Source organism: Ixodes scapularis, unplaced genomic scaffold (assembly GCF_016920785.2).
Source record: "Ixodes scapularis isolate PalLabHiFi unplaced genomic scaffold, ASM1692078v2 PGA_scaffold4__175_contigs__length_147842914, whole genome shotgun sequence".
Lineage (NCBI taxonomy): Eukaryota > Metazoa > Arthropoda > Arachnida > Ixodida > Ixodidae > Ixodes > Ixodes scapularis.
In genome coordinates this window covers 30,440,738-30,455,267 of record NW_024609879.1, presented here as the reverse complement: position 1 = coordinate 30,455,267, position 14,530 = coordinate 30,440,738, and the positions used below count along the sequence as shown (strand labels likewise).

The 14,530-nt window shown below is 42.3% G+C and overlaps 1 pseudogene; it reads right to left on the bottom strand.

Moving 5' to 3' along the window:
• Window positions 1-5,176: 5,176 nt before the first annotated feature.
• LOC115312131 lies at window positions 5,177-13,822 on the bottom strand (annotated as a pseudogene).
• Window positions 13,823-14,530: the final 708 nt, after the last annotated feature.

The following is a 14,530-nucleotide window of genomic DNA, read 5'->3' as shown; positions in this document are numbered from 1 at the left end:
GGTCCGTTTCTCCCAAGTGCCCGTCTTATCTTCCCGAGTATCAACTCCGCAGTGATTCTGAATCATTCCGATGCTTTCCAACGTTGCAAAACTGTTAGACGAATATTTGCACGGAAGTATACACTGTTCGCAGAACTATCTACGACGCTAAAATTCAAAAGCGCCGTGTTGGATTCGGGAACTCGTGTAGGTTTAGCTCATTGTTGGAACATTCTTATTCGCTCGATGAACTCCACAAAACGTGTAAATATTAGAATGAACTTTCCAGAGAACGATAGTTGTTGTCGGGGTTCCAGGCGACCGGACAGGTCGCAATTATTGGCTGATTAAAAATTTTATTTCATAATCACAATCGTATCATCAAGGGCACGCCATTTCCTCATCACTTCTTCTACGAAAAGAGTTGCTGTATTCGTAGCACACACAGATGGAAACGGTTGAGACTGTGCCCAAATAATATCTTCTTTTGGCAGGTACTGCGCAGCGCTTACACACAATGCCTCTAACATAAACATGCTGCTCCACATGTCTGTTCACATGATGCAATAAATCGTTCTCCCAACTTTGTTGAAATGGGCATGAAAGCGCGTAACCGTCACTTTTTTGAAGTTCTACTTAGAGGTGAAGTGTTTACCGTAAAAAGTCGTTAATTATTAATTTTTTTCCGTTCCACTACAAAGCTCGATTCACTTAAATTTTTGTTTTTATACCGTCTCTACAGCGCTTTTACGTCGGTACTTTCGTGTTAGAAAACATCACATAATGTGCGAAAAAAAAAAAAAAAAACGGTAGGATCGATGTTGCATAGCCTTTTTTTTTTGTGGACATCAAGAAAAAAAAAAAAAGATAGTAGTTGTCTTCACTTCGCACTGCATGTTTTAGCACGGAAGTTCCTATTTGGTTATGATGTCTTTACTTTCTTAAAAATTGTGTACAGTAATTTAAATTACCGAATTACAAAAACAACGAAACTGTATAATTGCTTTTCGTTGGGACGCCATGACGACAGCGACACTCGTGTTCCCTCGTGGTTTTCGCCAGCATTTCTACGATGAATTGCCAGGATCGCGAGATGCAACAGCGTGACACTCCGTCTTCTGTGACGTCATTTGTTGCACTTCGGGACCACTTTTGATGTATGGCCAGCATAAGACGCTAAACACACCAGTCGGAGACGCGCTGCAGGTGCCATAGTACTGCTCCTAAAAGTAGCTGTCACGTGCTTTGCTCCGCGATTGTGATTCCTTCACAGCAGCTCTGACTGAGGGTTGCCAAATTACGGTGAAACGGAGTATAGACAAAACAGACCGGAAACGAGCTGCCAGCATGCGATAGTCAAACTCCAACAAAAAGGATTAGTTTCTTCCCAAGCTGGACGACATTTACCGGGCATCTTTAGAGCTGCGAAGCTCAAAATCACGCGTACTCATAATATTTTTTTTTCTCGCGTGTTTGTGATTTTTATGATGTCCTGCAAGCAAGAAAAAAATATATACGGTGAAGTCACTCCGAAGGGGTACCGATAACTGCGAGCCACGAACATGAAAGATTCGCTAACATCCGGAGTGTAAACGGTAAATCGTCACGCAAACATATTCTCACAAGCTGCAAATATTTATTTGGCTTAGCAAGTAGAATACTAGTATACTAACGACATGTGATTATTGTACACAAGATACCATTTCTCGGTTCTTCAAAACCATTTCCCTAGTCTGAACGGTCGCGCTACGGGCCGCGGCTAGCCGTGCCCTCGATAGACGGAGCTGCGTTGTGTCGTCTGCTACTGTACCGCCAACAGGAGAGCGATAGCTCTGTGTGCTCCACAGATGCGTGTTGCGGTATAACTCTGTACGTCTGTCCTAGAGGAAGACAAAAAGATAGGCTCTGTGACTCCTAAGCTAACAAAAACAAACAGAAGTATACTTGTTTGGACTGAAAGGTTTACAAAATAGTGACCAGACATTGGAAAAGCATATGTCACAGAACTTGTTTTATGAAATGGCATCATTGTTTCGAGCAATAAATCACCTGATCACCACTGGGACGATGAAATCATCACTATTTATTGCGCTCATGAAGAAAAATCTGAGCACATCCTTCTCCCAAAGTCCTATGTCGAATAATAAACACTTTTTTAAACATCTATTTATTTATTTATTTATTTATTTATTTATTATACCCTCAGGGCCGAAGCATTACAGAGGGGGTGGGCAACGGAAGTACAAAAAACGCTGAAAATGGTTAGTCCGGCACAGATCATGAATAGTAACTTGTTAAAGCTTCTTTAAAGAGGACAAAATCGCCAATGGACGCAATGGGTGAGGGAAGGCCGTTCCAATCACGAGATGTTTTTGGGATGAAAGATTTGAAAAAAGAATTTGAAATGGAAGTGGGTATACCAACTTTGCAGCAGTGATCGAGGCGAGAGGATACGTAGATGGGAGCACTGATTAGTTGTTCTTTCAAGAGTGAATTGGCATAGTAAATTTTATGGAATAAACAGAGACGGGAGATAGTGCGACGAGTGGAAAGAGGGGGCAGTGAGAGACTAGCTTTCATGGATGTGACGCTTGATGTACGATGGTAGTTTGATAATATAAAACGTGCTGACCGGTTTTGGATGGCTTCAAGCGCTGATATGAGGCTTTCTGTACCGGGATCCCAGACCGAGCATGCATATTCAAGTTTTGGTCGCACCAGTGTTTTATAAAGTAGTAATTTTAATGATGATGGAGCTAGAGAAAAGTTACGTCTTAAATATCCAAGCATGCGGTTACTGTTATTAACGATATATTCGGTGTGAGTTTTCCATGATAGGTCAGGAGAGATATGAACACCTAGATATTTGTAAGTTGATACGTTTTCAAGGATGTTATTTGATAGGAAGTAGTTAGGACAGAGTGCTGCTTTGCGAGAAATCCTCATTGTCTTACACTTCATAGTGTTTAGTTTCATGTGCCAAGCATCACACCAGGAAGAAATTGCATTTAAATCAGATTGAATTATGTGTACGTCAGAGTCATTAGTAATTTCACGGTAAACAACGCAATCATCCGCAAATACGCTTATGGAGGAGGAAAGGCTAGTAAGTAGGTCATTTATATATACTAAGAATAAGAGGGGGCCTAGGACAGAACCCTGTGGTACACCGGACTTAACGAGGGACGATGACGAGTTTTTGTTATTGACAGTTACAAATTGCGATCTGTTAGTGAGGAAACACTCTAACCAAGATAAGATATATGGATCAATACTGAGTAGGCTAAGCTTGTATAGTAGTAGTTTATGTGTTACCTTATCGAAAGCCTTTGCAAAGTCCAGAAAGATGCAGTCAGTCTGAGATCCACGGTCCAGAGCCGAGTGGAGGTTGTGGGTGAAAACTAAAAGCTGAGTATCGCACGAGAAAGATTTGCGGAATCCATGTTGAAAAGGGCTAAAGAAGGAGTTGCACTCCAGGAAACGCGAGAGCTGTGAAGAAATTATGTGCTCCATGATTTTGCAGGGTACGCTAGTAAGAGATATTGGCCTGTAATTGAAAGGGGACAAACGGTCACCAGCTTTGTGAATTGGAACAACCTTCCCTACCTTCCAGTCCTCGGGTAAGACGCCATGATCAAGTGATTGTTGAAACAAAGATGACTAGATGATTGAGGAGTACATTTTGGTATTTTTTAGAAATTTCGCGTTTATCTCGTCGACACCTGATGCCGACGACAGCTTGAGGTTTTCAATAATTTTAACAATACCGGGTGGATCAAACACAATTGGTAACATGGGCAAAAAATCAGAAGATGGTAGTACGGGATGGTTGGCACCTAAGAAATCACTAAAGACACTGATGAAACTTTCGTTGAAAGTCATAGCGCAATCTTCACCAGAAATCACCTCTCCGCCTGAATTTTTAAGTTGTATTAAATGTTTGTCGGCAGGGTTGACTAAGTTCCAAAACTGTTTTAGATTGTTAGTGAGCATTGAGGGTAATTTTATGCTGAAGAAGTTATATTTAGTTTCATCGACGGCCAATTTGTATACTTCAGCTGCCGAATGGTACGCGGCCCAGCGATCGGGAGACATTGATGATTTAGCTGCTCGAAACAAGCGCTTTTTCTTATTAGACAGCCTTTTTAAAGTCGTATTATGCCAAGGTGATTTCGAGTTTGATTTGACAACACGATAGGGAATGTAGTTGGTGATCAATGAAGTAATTTTATCTTTGAACAGACACCAATTGCCTTCAACCGATCGTTCTGAAAATTTTTGCATATAAGAGCCCATGAATGTACATAGCTCGCGGTTTATGGATTCAAAGTCGGCTCTGGCGTAATCACGGATGTGTTTGACACAATCAGCAGGATTGTTCTTAGGACTTTTCAGGAAAAAATGCAAGGCTAAATGGTCGCTAAGACCTGGAAGATAAGAGATCGGCTCTACGAGGTCCTTAGACGTAGTTAAAATAAGATCAAGAACCTTGGATGCTGAGGACGTAATTCTCGTGGGCTCGGTTACTAATTGCGAAAGATTAAAATCTGCACAGAGATTTAGGAAATCGTTACTTTCAGAAGAATAAGGCACGCAAATAGGAATATCTTGTGACCAGTTAATATTTGGGTAGTTAAAATTGCCAAAAATAAATAGCTGCGAGTTTGGAAACCTTGAAACAATCCCGCTAAGTGTGTCATGTAATAACTCCACAAAATTCTTAGCAAAGGTAGGTGGGCGGTAACATGCACAGACAACAATGTTTCTGTGACTTAGTTGGAAACGTACACACAATTTCTAAGCTAGATGCTAAGTTAATATGGGATGACTCAATGTAATCAGCAACTGCAACCAGCACGCCTCCGCCCGTCCGCGAATCCCTATCATGCCGATAAACTTTGTACTGCTTATCACAAAAAAAAAGTTCATAGTTACGTATTTTGCTAGAGAGCCATGTCTCGGTCAACACAATGATGTCGGCAGAAGCAGAATCAAGAGCGGAGCACAATTCATCGCGTTTCTTTATTACGCTTCGGATATTTGTAAAGAAAACAGAAACATTTTCCACCGTCGAATCTTTGACTGGAAGAGTGCACGATTGTTATGACGTTGCTGATTGCAAGTGTTGCGGTTGGAGTGACTCGGCACCTCTATCAGTAGCACTGGTAGCACTAGAAATTTCATAAACTTCGTCACTTGTACTGCAGTAGGCGTAACACTTCTTGTTTAGGTGAAGCCTGTTGTACCTTATCTTAAATATACTATTGGGACTCTGAGATTTTGCGAAGTCAAACAACTTCTTGCGCGCATAACGTGTGGCTGGTGCGAAGTCTTCATTGACTGAGACGTTCCATGTTTTTAGTTTAGCTTTTGCTGAAAGGATGCTCTCTTTAGTTTTGGTTGACACAAGTTTTACCATTACTGGTCGACACTTGTTTCGAGAAAACGTACCAAGCCGGTGCGCACGAGTGATTCCCTCTTCAGAAATGCTCAGCTCAGGGACGTTAGAAAGCAGCGAGTGTACTTTTTGCTCAGATTGGGCCCAGGTCTCTGAGGGCGAGTCATCTATACCATGAAAGATTAGATTGTCTCGCCGAGACCGATCTTCGAGGTCGTCAAGTCTAGCACGCAAGAATGCATTTTCTTTTTTAACTTCTTATAGAACCTGATGTGTAGTGCGTACTTCACAATCCAGTCTATCAAGAACATTAGTCTTAGTTTCCACATTCTGGAGCCGGTTAGAGATGTCAGTGATTTTGTCTTCCAACTGCTGTTGATTTGTTTTGATTTCATTTACAACCATTAGTAGTTTAGACTGACCATCTTGAAGCAGTTTGCACATGTCGTCAAGCTGTTTGTTACGCGTTTCAGGACCGGGGTTTACCTCAACGTCGCCGCATAGCATCAGCAATTTTACAACATCTATACTCTGACCGACGATCGAGAACAACTCCCGTGGGCATGGGAACACCAAAAGAAAAACGTCGCTTGATTTTTTAGTGTACAAAGAATCGATATTACTAACCTGCGTACAGAAGAAGCGAAAAACGTTAGCCGTCCGCATCGTATGGCTGTTCCCATGCCCAGTGAAAGCATAGGCGATCGGCCGGTCCCTCTTATCGTGTGGCGCCGCTGATGTCGCTGATGATGAGGCTGGCCTCTCGAACGTTTTTGGCAGGATGGTGGGCGTGTCCGGTGGGACACGCCCACCATCCTGCCATGCACAAATGCACAATCTATGCACAAATAACTCATTTTTTTCTACACTTGTATATACACGTTAATTAAACGACGTCAAACCGCATTTTTGATTAGATCTTGATGTCCAAACGAACTACATTCATATTTTTTAGGGCTTTATTGAGCGATGACTTCAACTATAGTTAATGGAACACGATGGCTCGATCTCAACAAAAACCTCAACGTGCGAAGCTTCCACAGACGGTCGCTTGCGAGTATTCTCAATGTGAGACTTCAGAAGCTTTCGCTTGCCATAGGGAGCTTGCTTTTGACTACAGCACTGCACGGGCCCGGAAAGCGCGGAGCGCGCTGCTGTGGGGAGAGGTTGACTTACAAGATGACGTGTTACGTGGTCACGTAAGATGGCGCCATTTCGTGCAGCGTGATCACGTAAGATGACGTCATTTCGTGTAACGAGAGCATGTAAGATGACGTGTTTGTGTCACGTGATCACGTAAGATGACGTCAGTTCGTATGAACTGACGTCATCTTACGACAACGCCAACAACATTAGTGCCGTCCGGAACCATTCACCTTAGAAACGCGCCTCTTCGCTTGAAGAGCTGATATGCGTTGATTGTTATTTGTTTCTTTTGCCTACTACAGACCATTCAAAAACTCGCCTTCTGGGTGCCATCAACTTCGTCTACTGGGCTGTGAAGCGCGTTCGAGCGTGCGCAATACCTCTCTAGGCCGAAAGATTGTACACTGAGTATGCGTTCACAGCTCAATGACTTAGGCATTTTTCGTCAGGATAGATGCTCCCACGAGAAGAGCGTAATGGATATGTGAATAGAATTGGAAATTTGAAATGTTCTTGTCCAATCGCATTTTTCTTTGGTTATCAACGCTTTTTAGCGTCATCACAAGACGTTCAACCCATAATACACTGGTGATTAAAAAATAAGCACCGAAAACATGCACCGATTTTCGCTCAAAAATAAACACCGGAAAAACCATACCTTAATCATTACCCATGTCACCTTTTTGGGTGATATGTGAATTTCCAGAAGAACAGCGAGTTATCACCCTCCCCTAGGAATACCCTGACTACAGAGCAGGTGACCCGTTTTTCCCCGCGTTAGACTGCGGTGACCACGAACCGTACGGAGGTCACAGGACGTCCGTGAAAAATAAAAAGGAGGCAAACAACGATCTGCTCTGTGCACGCTTCATCCCCGATTTCGACAACCCCAAGGCCGAAGGACGTTTGTGTGAAGGATAACGATAAAATAAAACTTTGCGTCAAAAAAGAAAGCCCGTTTTTAAAAGAAAAAAAAAAAGTAGAAACAAGCACAACGCGTTGACGGACCGCGAGGTTGTGGAACACCTCGCGGTCCGCTTGCCACAGGACGGTTGTCTTCGACCCATAGCTCCAAGGTGAATTTGCCACTTGCGAAAACACGGAGACCTACCCAGCGAGAACCAGGAAAGCAAGACACGCACACTGACACCTCGGCGTGCAGAATGAAACAGGATACGGGCGCGGAATACGGCCGCGGAAGGACACCTCGCACAGTGCCGATCCGGCCGATCTCCGAACGGACGATTTCGCATTTCGTGGACAGCGAGCGCCACCGCACGGGAGGGAGAGGTACCTTAAAAATGACGAAAACAAGCACCGACACCTTGGTTCTTTATATTTGCTGTAGTTACGGAACAAATCGACTTACATGAATAATTTGAATATTATTCGATTCCGTAATAAATTTAGAAGACATTAAGCGCAATATTTCTTATGTTTGAATTTAGATAATTTTGTAAATTCGCTCCGAACGCAAGAGTGCCGAATTAGCCGATTTTGACCATTTTCATGATTTTTTAAAGAATATAATTAACTTTATGATGAAACATTTGTTGCGCTTAGTGTCACGATAATGACTCTATGTCTTTAAAGCCAAAATTTTCAAGAAGATCCGCGCAGCCGTTATTATGTGAGAATTTTTTTAATTTGGTGAAAAACCTCATGTATTCTCTATGGGGCTCTGAGGTGCGCCCCCTCTTAAAATTCACATAAAGCAACTAAAAAGTGGCCAATACGCAGCAGGATATGCGTGAAAATTTTATATTTTGGCTGAAATAAATTTTCGGATTGCTTGATAATTCGGACAGTTTTGGGGTCTCCTCCAAGTCCGAAAGATCAATTTGTGAGTGTACCTCAAGGATCTGTACTTGGTTCACTTTTGTTTTTAATTTATATAAATGACGTTCCTAACAATCTTAAGTTTGCCTTTTCGCAGAGGACAGTGTGTTATACCATAAGATATTGAATCAGTTAGATTGGAGTGCCCTACAAAAATCTTATATAGCATCATTGTGTGTTGGGAAACATGGCAAATGAAAATCAATACAGAAAAAACAAGAACAATGACATTTACGAACCGGGTTTCTATGGTACATAATAATTATACTATCATGAATTCAAAATTAGATAAAGTAACTTTATATAAATATCTGGGAGTTTATCTAACTACCAATATTTCCTGGAATGCTCACAGAGTACATTCTTAACAGATTTAAACAGTCTTTAGGATTTTGAGAAGGCATTTGTACATGACCACAACAGAAACTAAGCTACTAGCATACACCACCCTGGTGAGACCTAAGTGGGAGTATGCATCTATAGTTTGGAACCCACATCTAAAGTATTTAATCGACAGGCTGGAATCTTTACAAAACAGGGCAACTCGGTTCATACTAAAAATCATACTCAACTTACGGGGGATGGTAGGGTAAACGGGTCGTCGTGGTTTTAATTTTGTATCTAAAAAACCACTGCATATACTATTGCGAAATATAATGTATTCAATGGTTGCACCCTTGGGAGTAACTTTCTGTTGCTCTTTTACTAAAGATTTTTTTATATTTTTAGTAACGAAGTGTCAAATCTTATGCTGAGTTCCAGTTTTACAGCGAAGCTGTTAAGGGCTAGTTTCCCCAGGATCGTGTCCGTCCTCAAAGAAATGTCGACACAACATTCTGGTTGCTGCCGTTGCTCATAGATGGCAGTGGCTGTCCAGAGTGTTGGGTTTGCCGGTTGTCTGGTTGCGCCGTCGTTCGTAGATCGCGGCAACCTTTCCAGCCTTTCCAGTCTGGCTTGCCGACTTGCTGCCGACCATTACTTCATTCCCACCATAGTACAGCTTTGCTGGTCTTCCTTCTTCACCAGAGAGGAAAGGCTGAAAGTTTTTTTAATGTACCTTTTCTCGGACACACAAAATAGGACGCTCATTTAATTTGGCAGATATCTTTCACATGTTACTGGCTTTAAATTGAACCTAAGAAATGTAAGTTCGAACATGCAGAAAGCAAGAAAACAAATATTGTTTTTTCTCGTCATGAGCCATAAGAGGGAATCTTTTTTAATTTAATATATTTTTTAACGTTATAATATAATGAATTCATGAAACTTGTAGATTCCATTTTTTGGCAAGACAGTTTACTGTAAGCTGTAAAAGTTTTAGTGTAATTGGATAAGTAGTTTCTTAGTAAAGGTTCATCAAAGTTCTAAAAATGGCAAAAATCTCATTTTAAAGAGCAACAAATTTTTATGTATCCACACAAACGCAAACAGCTAGGGGGCGCGAATTTTGACGCCATATTTATATGGCTTGGAGGGCTCGTTTGCGCTCGCCGCTGCCTGGTTTTGTTCCTGAGGGTGCATAAAGTTTTGACACACTAAAACTGTAAAATGTTTTTTTTTTTGGTTGGCTTCCCCTACAATTTCCCCTTAGTGGGAAAACTGCCGAGGAGGGTTAACTTTTCAAGCGCTGGGTTAAGGCGAGACACTGGTTCTAAAATGGACCATTTTATTTTTGCAGCTATTCTAATGAAAATCACTGTGCATGTGTTTCTTCCTCCTTTCAAATATAAAATCAGTTTCAAATTATGTAAATTAGTTTTCAAGTTATAAAAGATAGCATTGCCTAATTTGTTAATTTCTTTTGGGTCTTAACAACCCGTAAGAAATTACCAAATTAGGCAGTGCTATCCTAAAGCCATTTTCGTCAAAAATTTTTTTTTTTATTGATTAGGATGTACAGCTAAAGGTCTGCCATGCATTATAAAGCTATTTATATTTTCACAACATTACATTATTATATAAAAATTGGCTAATTATGACACTAATAAGGTCACATTATTTATCATAACATTTTTTTGTCTCTCTAAACTGTGAAAAAATAGCTTTACTCCGTAGTCCAATCCTTTCAGAATAAAATGGTATAAAAATTTTCAGAATGCTACGATGAAAACCTCATGAAAACCCCCAAAAGGCTAAGCATGTTGACAAAAACATGAAGATTAGAAAATTGAAGTTAAAGTTTTGACATTGAACAAAGAAAATTGTGGGAAGAATGATAAACAATAATTTCATCAACGTGTAGTGTAAGTCTTCCTGAACAACTTGACATAAATAAATGATGCAATCCGTTCAGTGAAAAGAAGTAAAGAATGAGTGAAATGTATATAAAATTACATTTTCCTGTTTTGACACTGACCACAGTAAATGATGTGAAACCCTTATGGAATAATAGTTATGAAAATGTAGTGTCGTGCATTCTGAACAAACTAATTCAAAAATTGCAATAATTTGTTTACGAGAACATTGCAGAGATGGTAAAAAATGACTGATATGTGCGAAAAATTGCTTGTAAAGTTATGAGCCGACAACTTTGGACAACGGGAGGGCCAAGCGAGAGTTTCAAGCTGAGAATGCAATTTTGTTTGGCCCTAAGAAGGGCCTGTGTTACACATGGCACTGAACAATGTCATTACAGCTGTCTGGGGCTGCAATCTCGAGATGCTCCTGCCTGGTGTCGCTGGGAGAACCTTTCCTTCATGCTGCTGCTGCTCTGGTGCACTGCGTTCGCTTTATGTAAACGAAAACTGTCATTTTCGATGCTTCGGCGGACAAGGCAGTCACCGGTGGCCTGCGGCAATGGACTCGTTGGTTGTCCTTCCCTGGTTGTAAACAGCGACAGCTGTCTACAAGCAGTGAAGGAGCAATGAAGACCAACAGGTCTTCATTGCTGAGTCTTGCAAACACTGGCTCAAGTGCAGCTTGAACACAATCCGAAAGAGGATTCTTGTGCGGCGGCAGAGGTTCACTGTTTGCCAAGGCCTTGTTGAACTTGCACCAGGGCTCAGCTTCATCAAGCACTTGCTGTGATCTGGGGGCACTGTCTGTGGAGGTCATGTGCAGGAGTGTGGCTTCCACTCCCCTCTTGATCCCTGGAACATCATGGCTGTTGCTCCTAAAAGCATAGCCATTATAGTTAGTTATCTTCATTTTTTCCTGCGTCAGCTTGCCTCTCCCACCGAGTACTTTGCCCTGTGCCTTCTTCTCAACGACGTTGTGCAAGGCAGCTCCCATCTGCTTGTGGACGTGGTTCACTCAGCCCTTGTCTATCTTGGTGAAGCCGTAAACGTTCGCTTCACACAAGGCATGGAATATCCGACTGTCTCCATCCAAAAGGACGGTGGTGTAGCGGAGTTCATGCTTGGTCAGAGACCTCTGGAACATTGTGAGTGCAGCCTCCACCTTGATATGGCCAGCATTGCACTGAATGTTCCTCTGGCAGTCATAGGTTGCATACCAGTCGCTGCAGCCATCGTCCTCGGCTCCTGTCCTAAGGCATGTTCGAGGCAGAAGTTGAAGTATACCACATGATCAATGACGAGGCCAGAGTACAGCTCCACAATGCAGCCTACACCAATGTGGGAGCTGCGTCCTCGGGTCATTCATGATCCATTGAAGACGGCATCAATGTTGCCAATGGGGTTCATGAAGCTCATCGTACCTTGACCACAGCAACACTGGCGGCTTCACTGTTGGTTGCTGGATTCTCACAAGCAGTGCACATATTTATTTCAGGATTTATACAAAAATATACGTTTGGCGATCAATTGGGCCACATTACGTTTAACTTTAAAGAAAAATAAAGCCGGACCCTTCACATATAAACTTCAACTTCATATACTGCACATCTTTGAATTTCTCGAAACGCATCGCTTTTACTTTGCTCTGCATATCAGACAGTGTATAACTAAAGCAATTTGCCTTGCTTTGCGAGCCTCTGTTTGATTTGCTTTTCCTTCCGAAGCTTGTTCAGCTCCTTTACATAGAAGTGCAGTCGCATGATCAAATAAAACTTTGTAACCACAGCGGTAAGTTCGACTTTGTGCTTTTCGCAACCGACAGCGGATGTGTTACCTTGCGCACAAGCCATAAGGTCAAAGACGCTGTTAGTGCGAAACGCTCCCTTACTGAAACAGCTTGTAAAAATACTTTCAAGCCGGCTAATGAGCACGAAAAGTGCATCCGTCACATACACAAGCCCCCCTCTATCAAACTGCTTTGTGAATGCAGCTGGGTGGTCTGTCTCCACTGATGCGTTGTCCCTTATGCACAGTTCCTTGCATTCAGAGCAATGTTGTGTCTTGACGCACTTTCTCGCGGCATATCCTGCAATATAAAAGGTAAGCCTAGAGTCGCTTTTTTCTTTAAAGCATGGGATATGATCATGAAGAGCCAGGGCCTTTTCTGCATCTCCGAGCTTGCCTTGGTCGACGAGTTCATCCAGATCGGCTCGTGCTCGTGTCACACAGTCTTGCATGTCCTCTTTTGCATTTCCTTGGCTACCCTGGTTTGCGATTTCATCCGAATTGGCTCGAGCCTTTGTCACAGTGTCTTGTGAGCTTAACAAGGCGTTAAGGACACCTTTTGAGATGGTTCCACTTGCTGGTGACTGCGCAAGGTTATAGAAGCTCAAGCAGTTCACCACGATGAGGAATTGCGATCAACCGTCCGACGCCCGGTCGTGAGGCGGATGCAGCATATACCGGTAGCGCAGCGCTTCTAGCGGTTCTCTTCCGCTTGGGGGACGCACGTATGCATGGGCACGGGGAGAAGCTCGGCCCACCACCCCCTCTAGGCACCATATTGGTGGGCACCGTGCTGCCTGGCGGGCGATTTCCAGCTGCTGCCATCTTGTCGGCTACGGTGTAGTTGCTAATCTCAGCTACTTTTGCTTTTCCTCTCTCAAGTTAAAGTTGTTGCCTTCGGGCTTGTCGGCTGATTACATCTGTCCAAAATAGATTTTCTTCCTCCTGTTAATGACAAGGGGCATCGCTTTTGGGAAATGTGGTGCCGTTGCTCAGGCCGAGGCCTCCACACGGAATCAGTCGCGCCTACTTCTTCGGTTTCTCCAGTCGGCGGATGCGGTGCTTCCGTGGTAGTGCTCGCAATTTGGTTCGGAGGGCCCGTCACTACAGTAAGCTAGAAGGGGAATGTGTGCCGTGCGGCGGCAGAGAGTGGGTCCTTTTCGCGATGTCTGTTCTGCGCAGTTTGGGGGGGCGCTGCTGGTAGCAGGAGCGCTGCGGGAGCCGCTCAGACAGCTCTGTAAGTGGAATGTGCAGCTGGTTTTTGTATCGTTTTGTGGTGTCGTTGGGACAGTGCAATTGTTTATGTGTTTATTAACTGCTGCCCTGCCTACTATGATGAATTCTAGCGCTTCCGGAACTCAGAGTCGCAGTTCTGTTGTGATAACGTGCGTGCCGAAGGACACGCCTGATCGTAGTCCACTGTTACCGTTTTGGGCATTTTAACCAGGCCTTTTCCATTTAGAAATCTTAACGAGTAATGTACTGTGTTAAAAACACTTTTAGCAGAATTTTAGTGCATTTACTTGTACAGCTTACGCATATAAATTTACTGCAAATAAATGTTAAGAACTACCCAGAAAAAAACAATTTCTGCAAAAAAAAGTTGATTTTGAAAAAGGGCTCATTTACATCTACCAACATCTGGAGAGTATTCCCAGAAAGTTTCGTTAGTTTACACTGCATAGTTATTTTTTTATGAATAATTTTTGGTCTACCGATGCTAAAAAAAAGGTAGAGGTTGGAGCACTTTGAACGCATTTTTCTCCACTCCGCCTTTTGGCATAAATTTCCCTTTAGGAAAACTATCGTTTTGAAATTACATAACTTCGATTTATTTTTATAAGTTTTTCTGGGGTGAAATTTTAAGGGGAAGATAGCTATGTGCTTGAATTTTTTATTTTTGTCAATTTTCATGTTCAAGAACTAGCATTTTAGACAAGGGATGGAAATCTAAAAAGAACAGCAGTTGTGTTTAGTGTCTTTTTTGTCATTAAAGAGGTATAATATAGAAATATAGCTCCATAGCTATCTGCTCTGAACTGTTCTAAAGCAATATGACACATGAAAACGACGAATTTATAAGTAATTTCAAAGCAATAATTTTCCTACGCAGACACGCCCACTTTCATCTTTGACGATTTTCAAC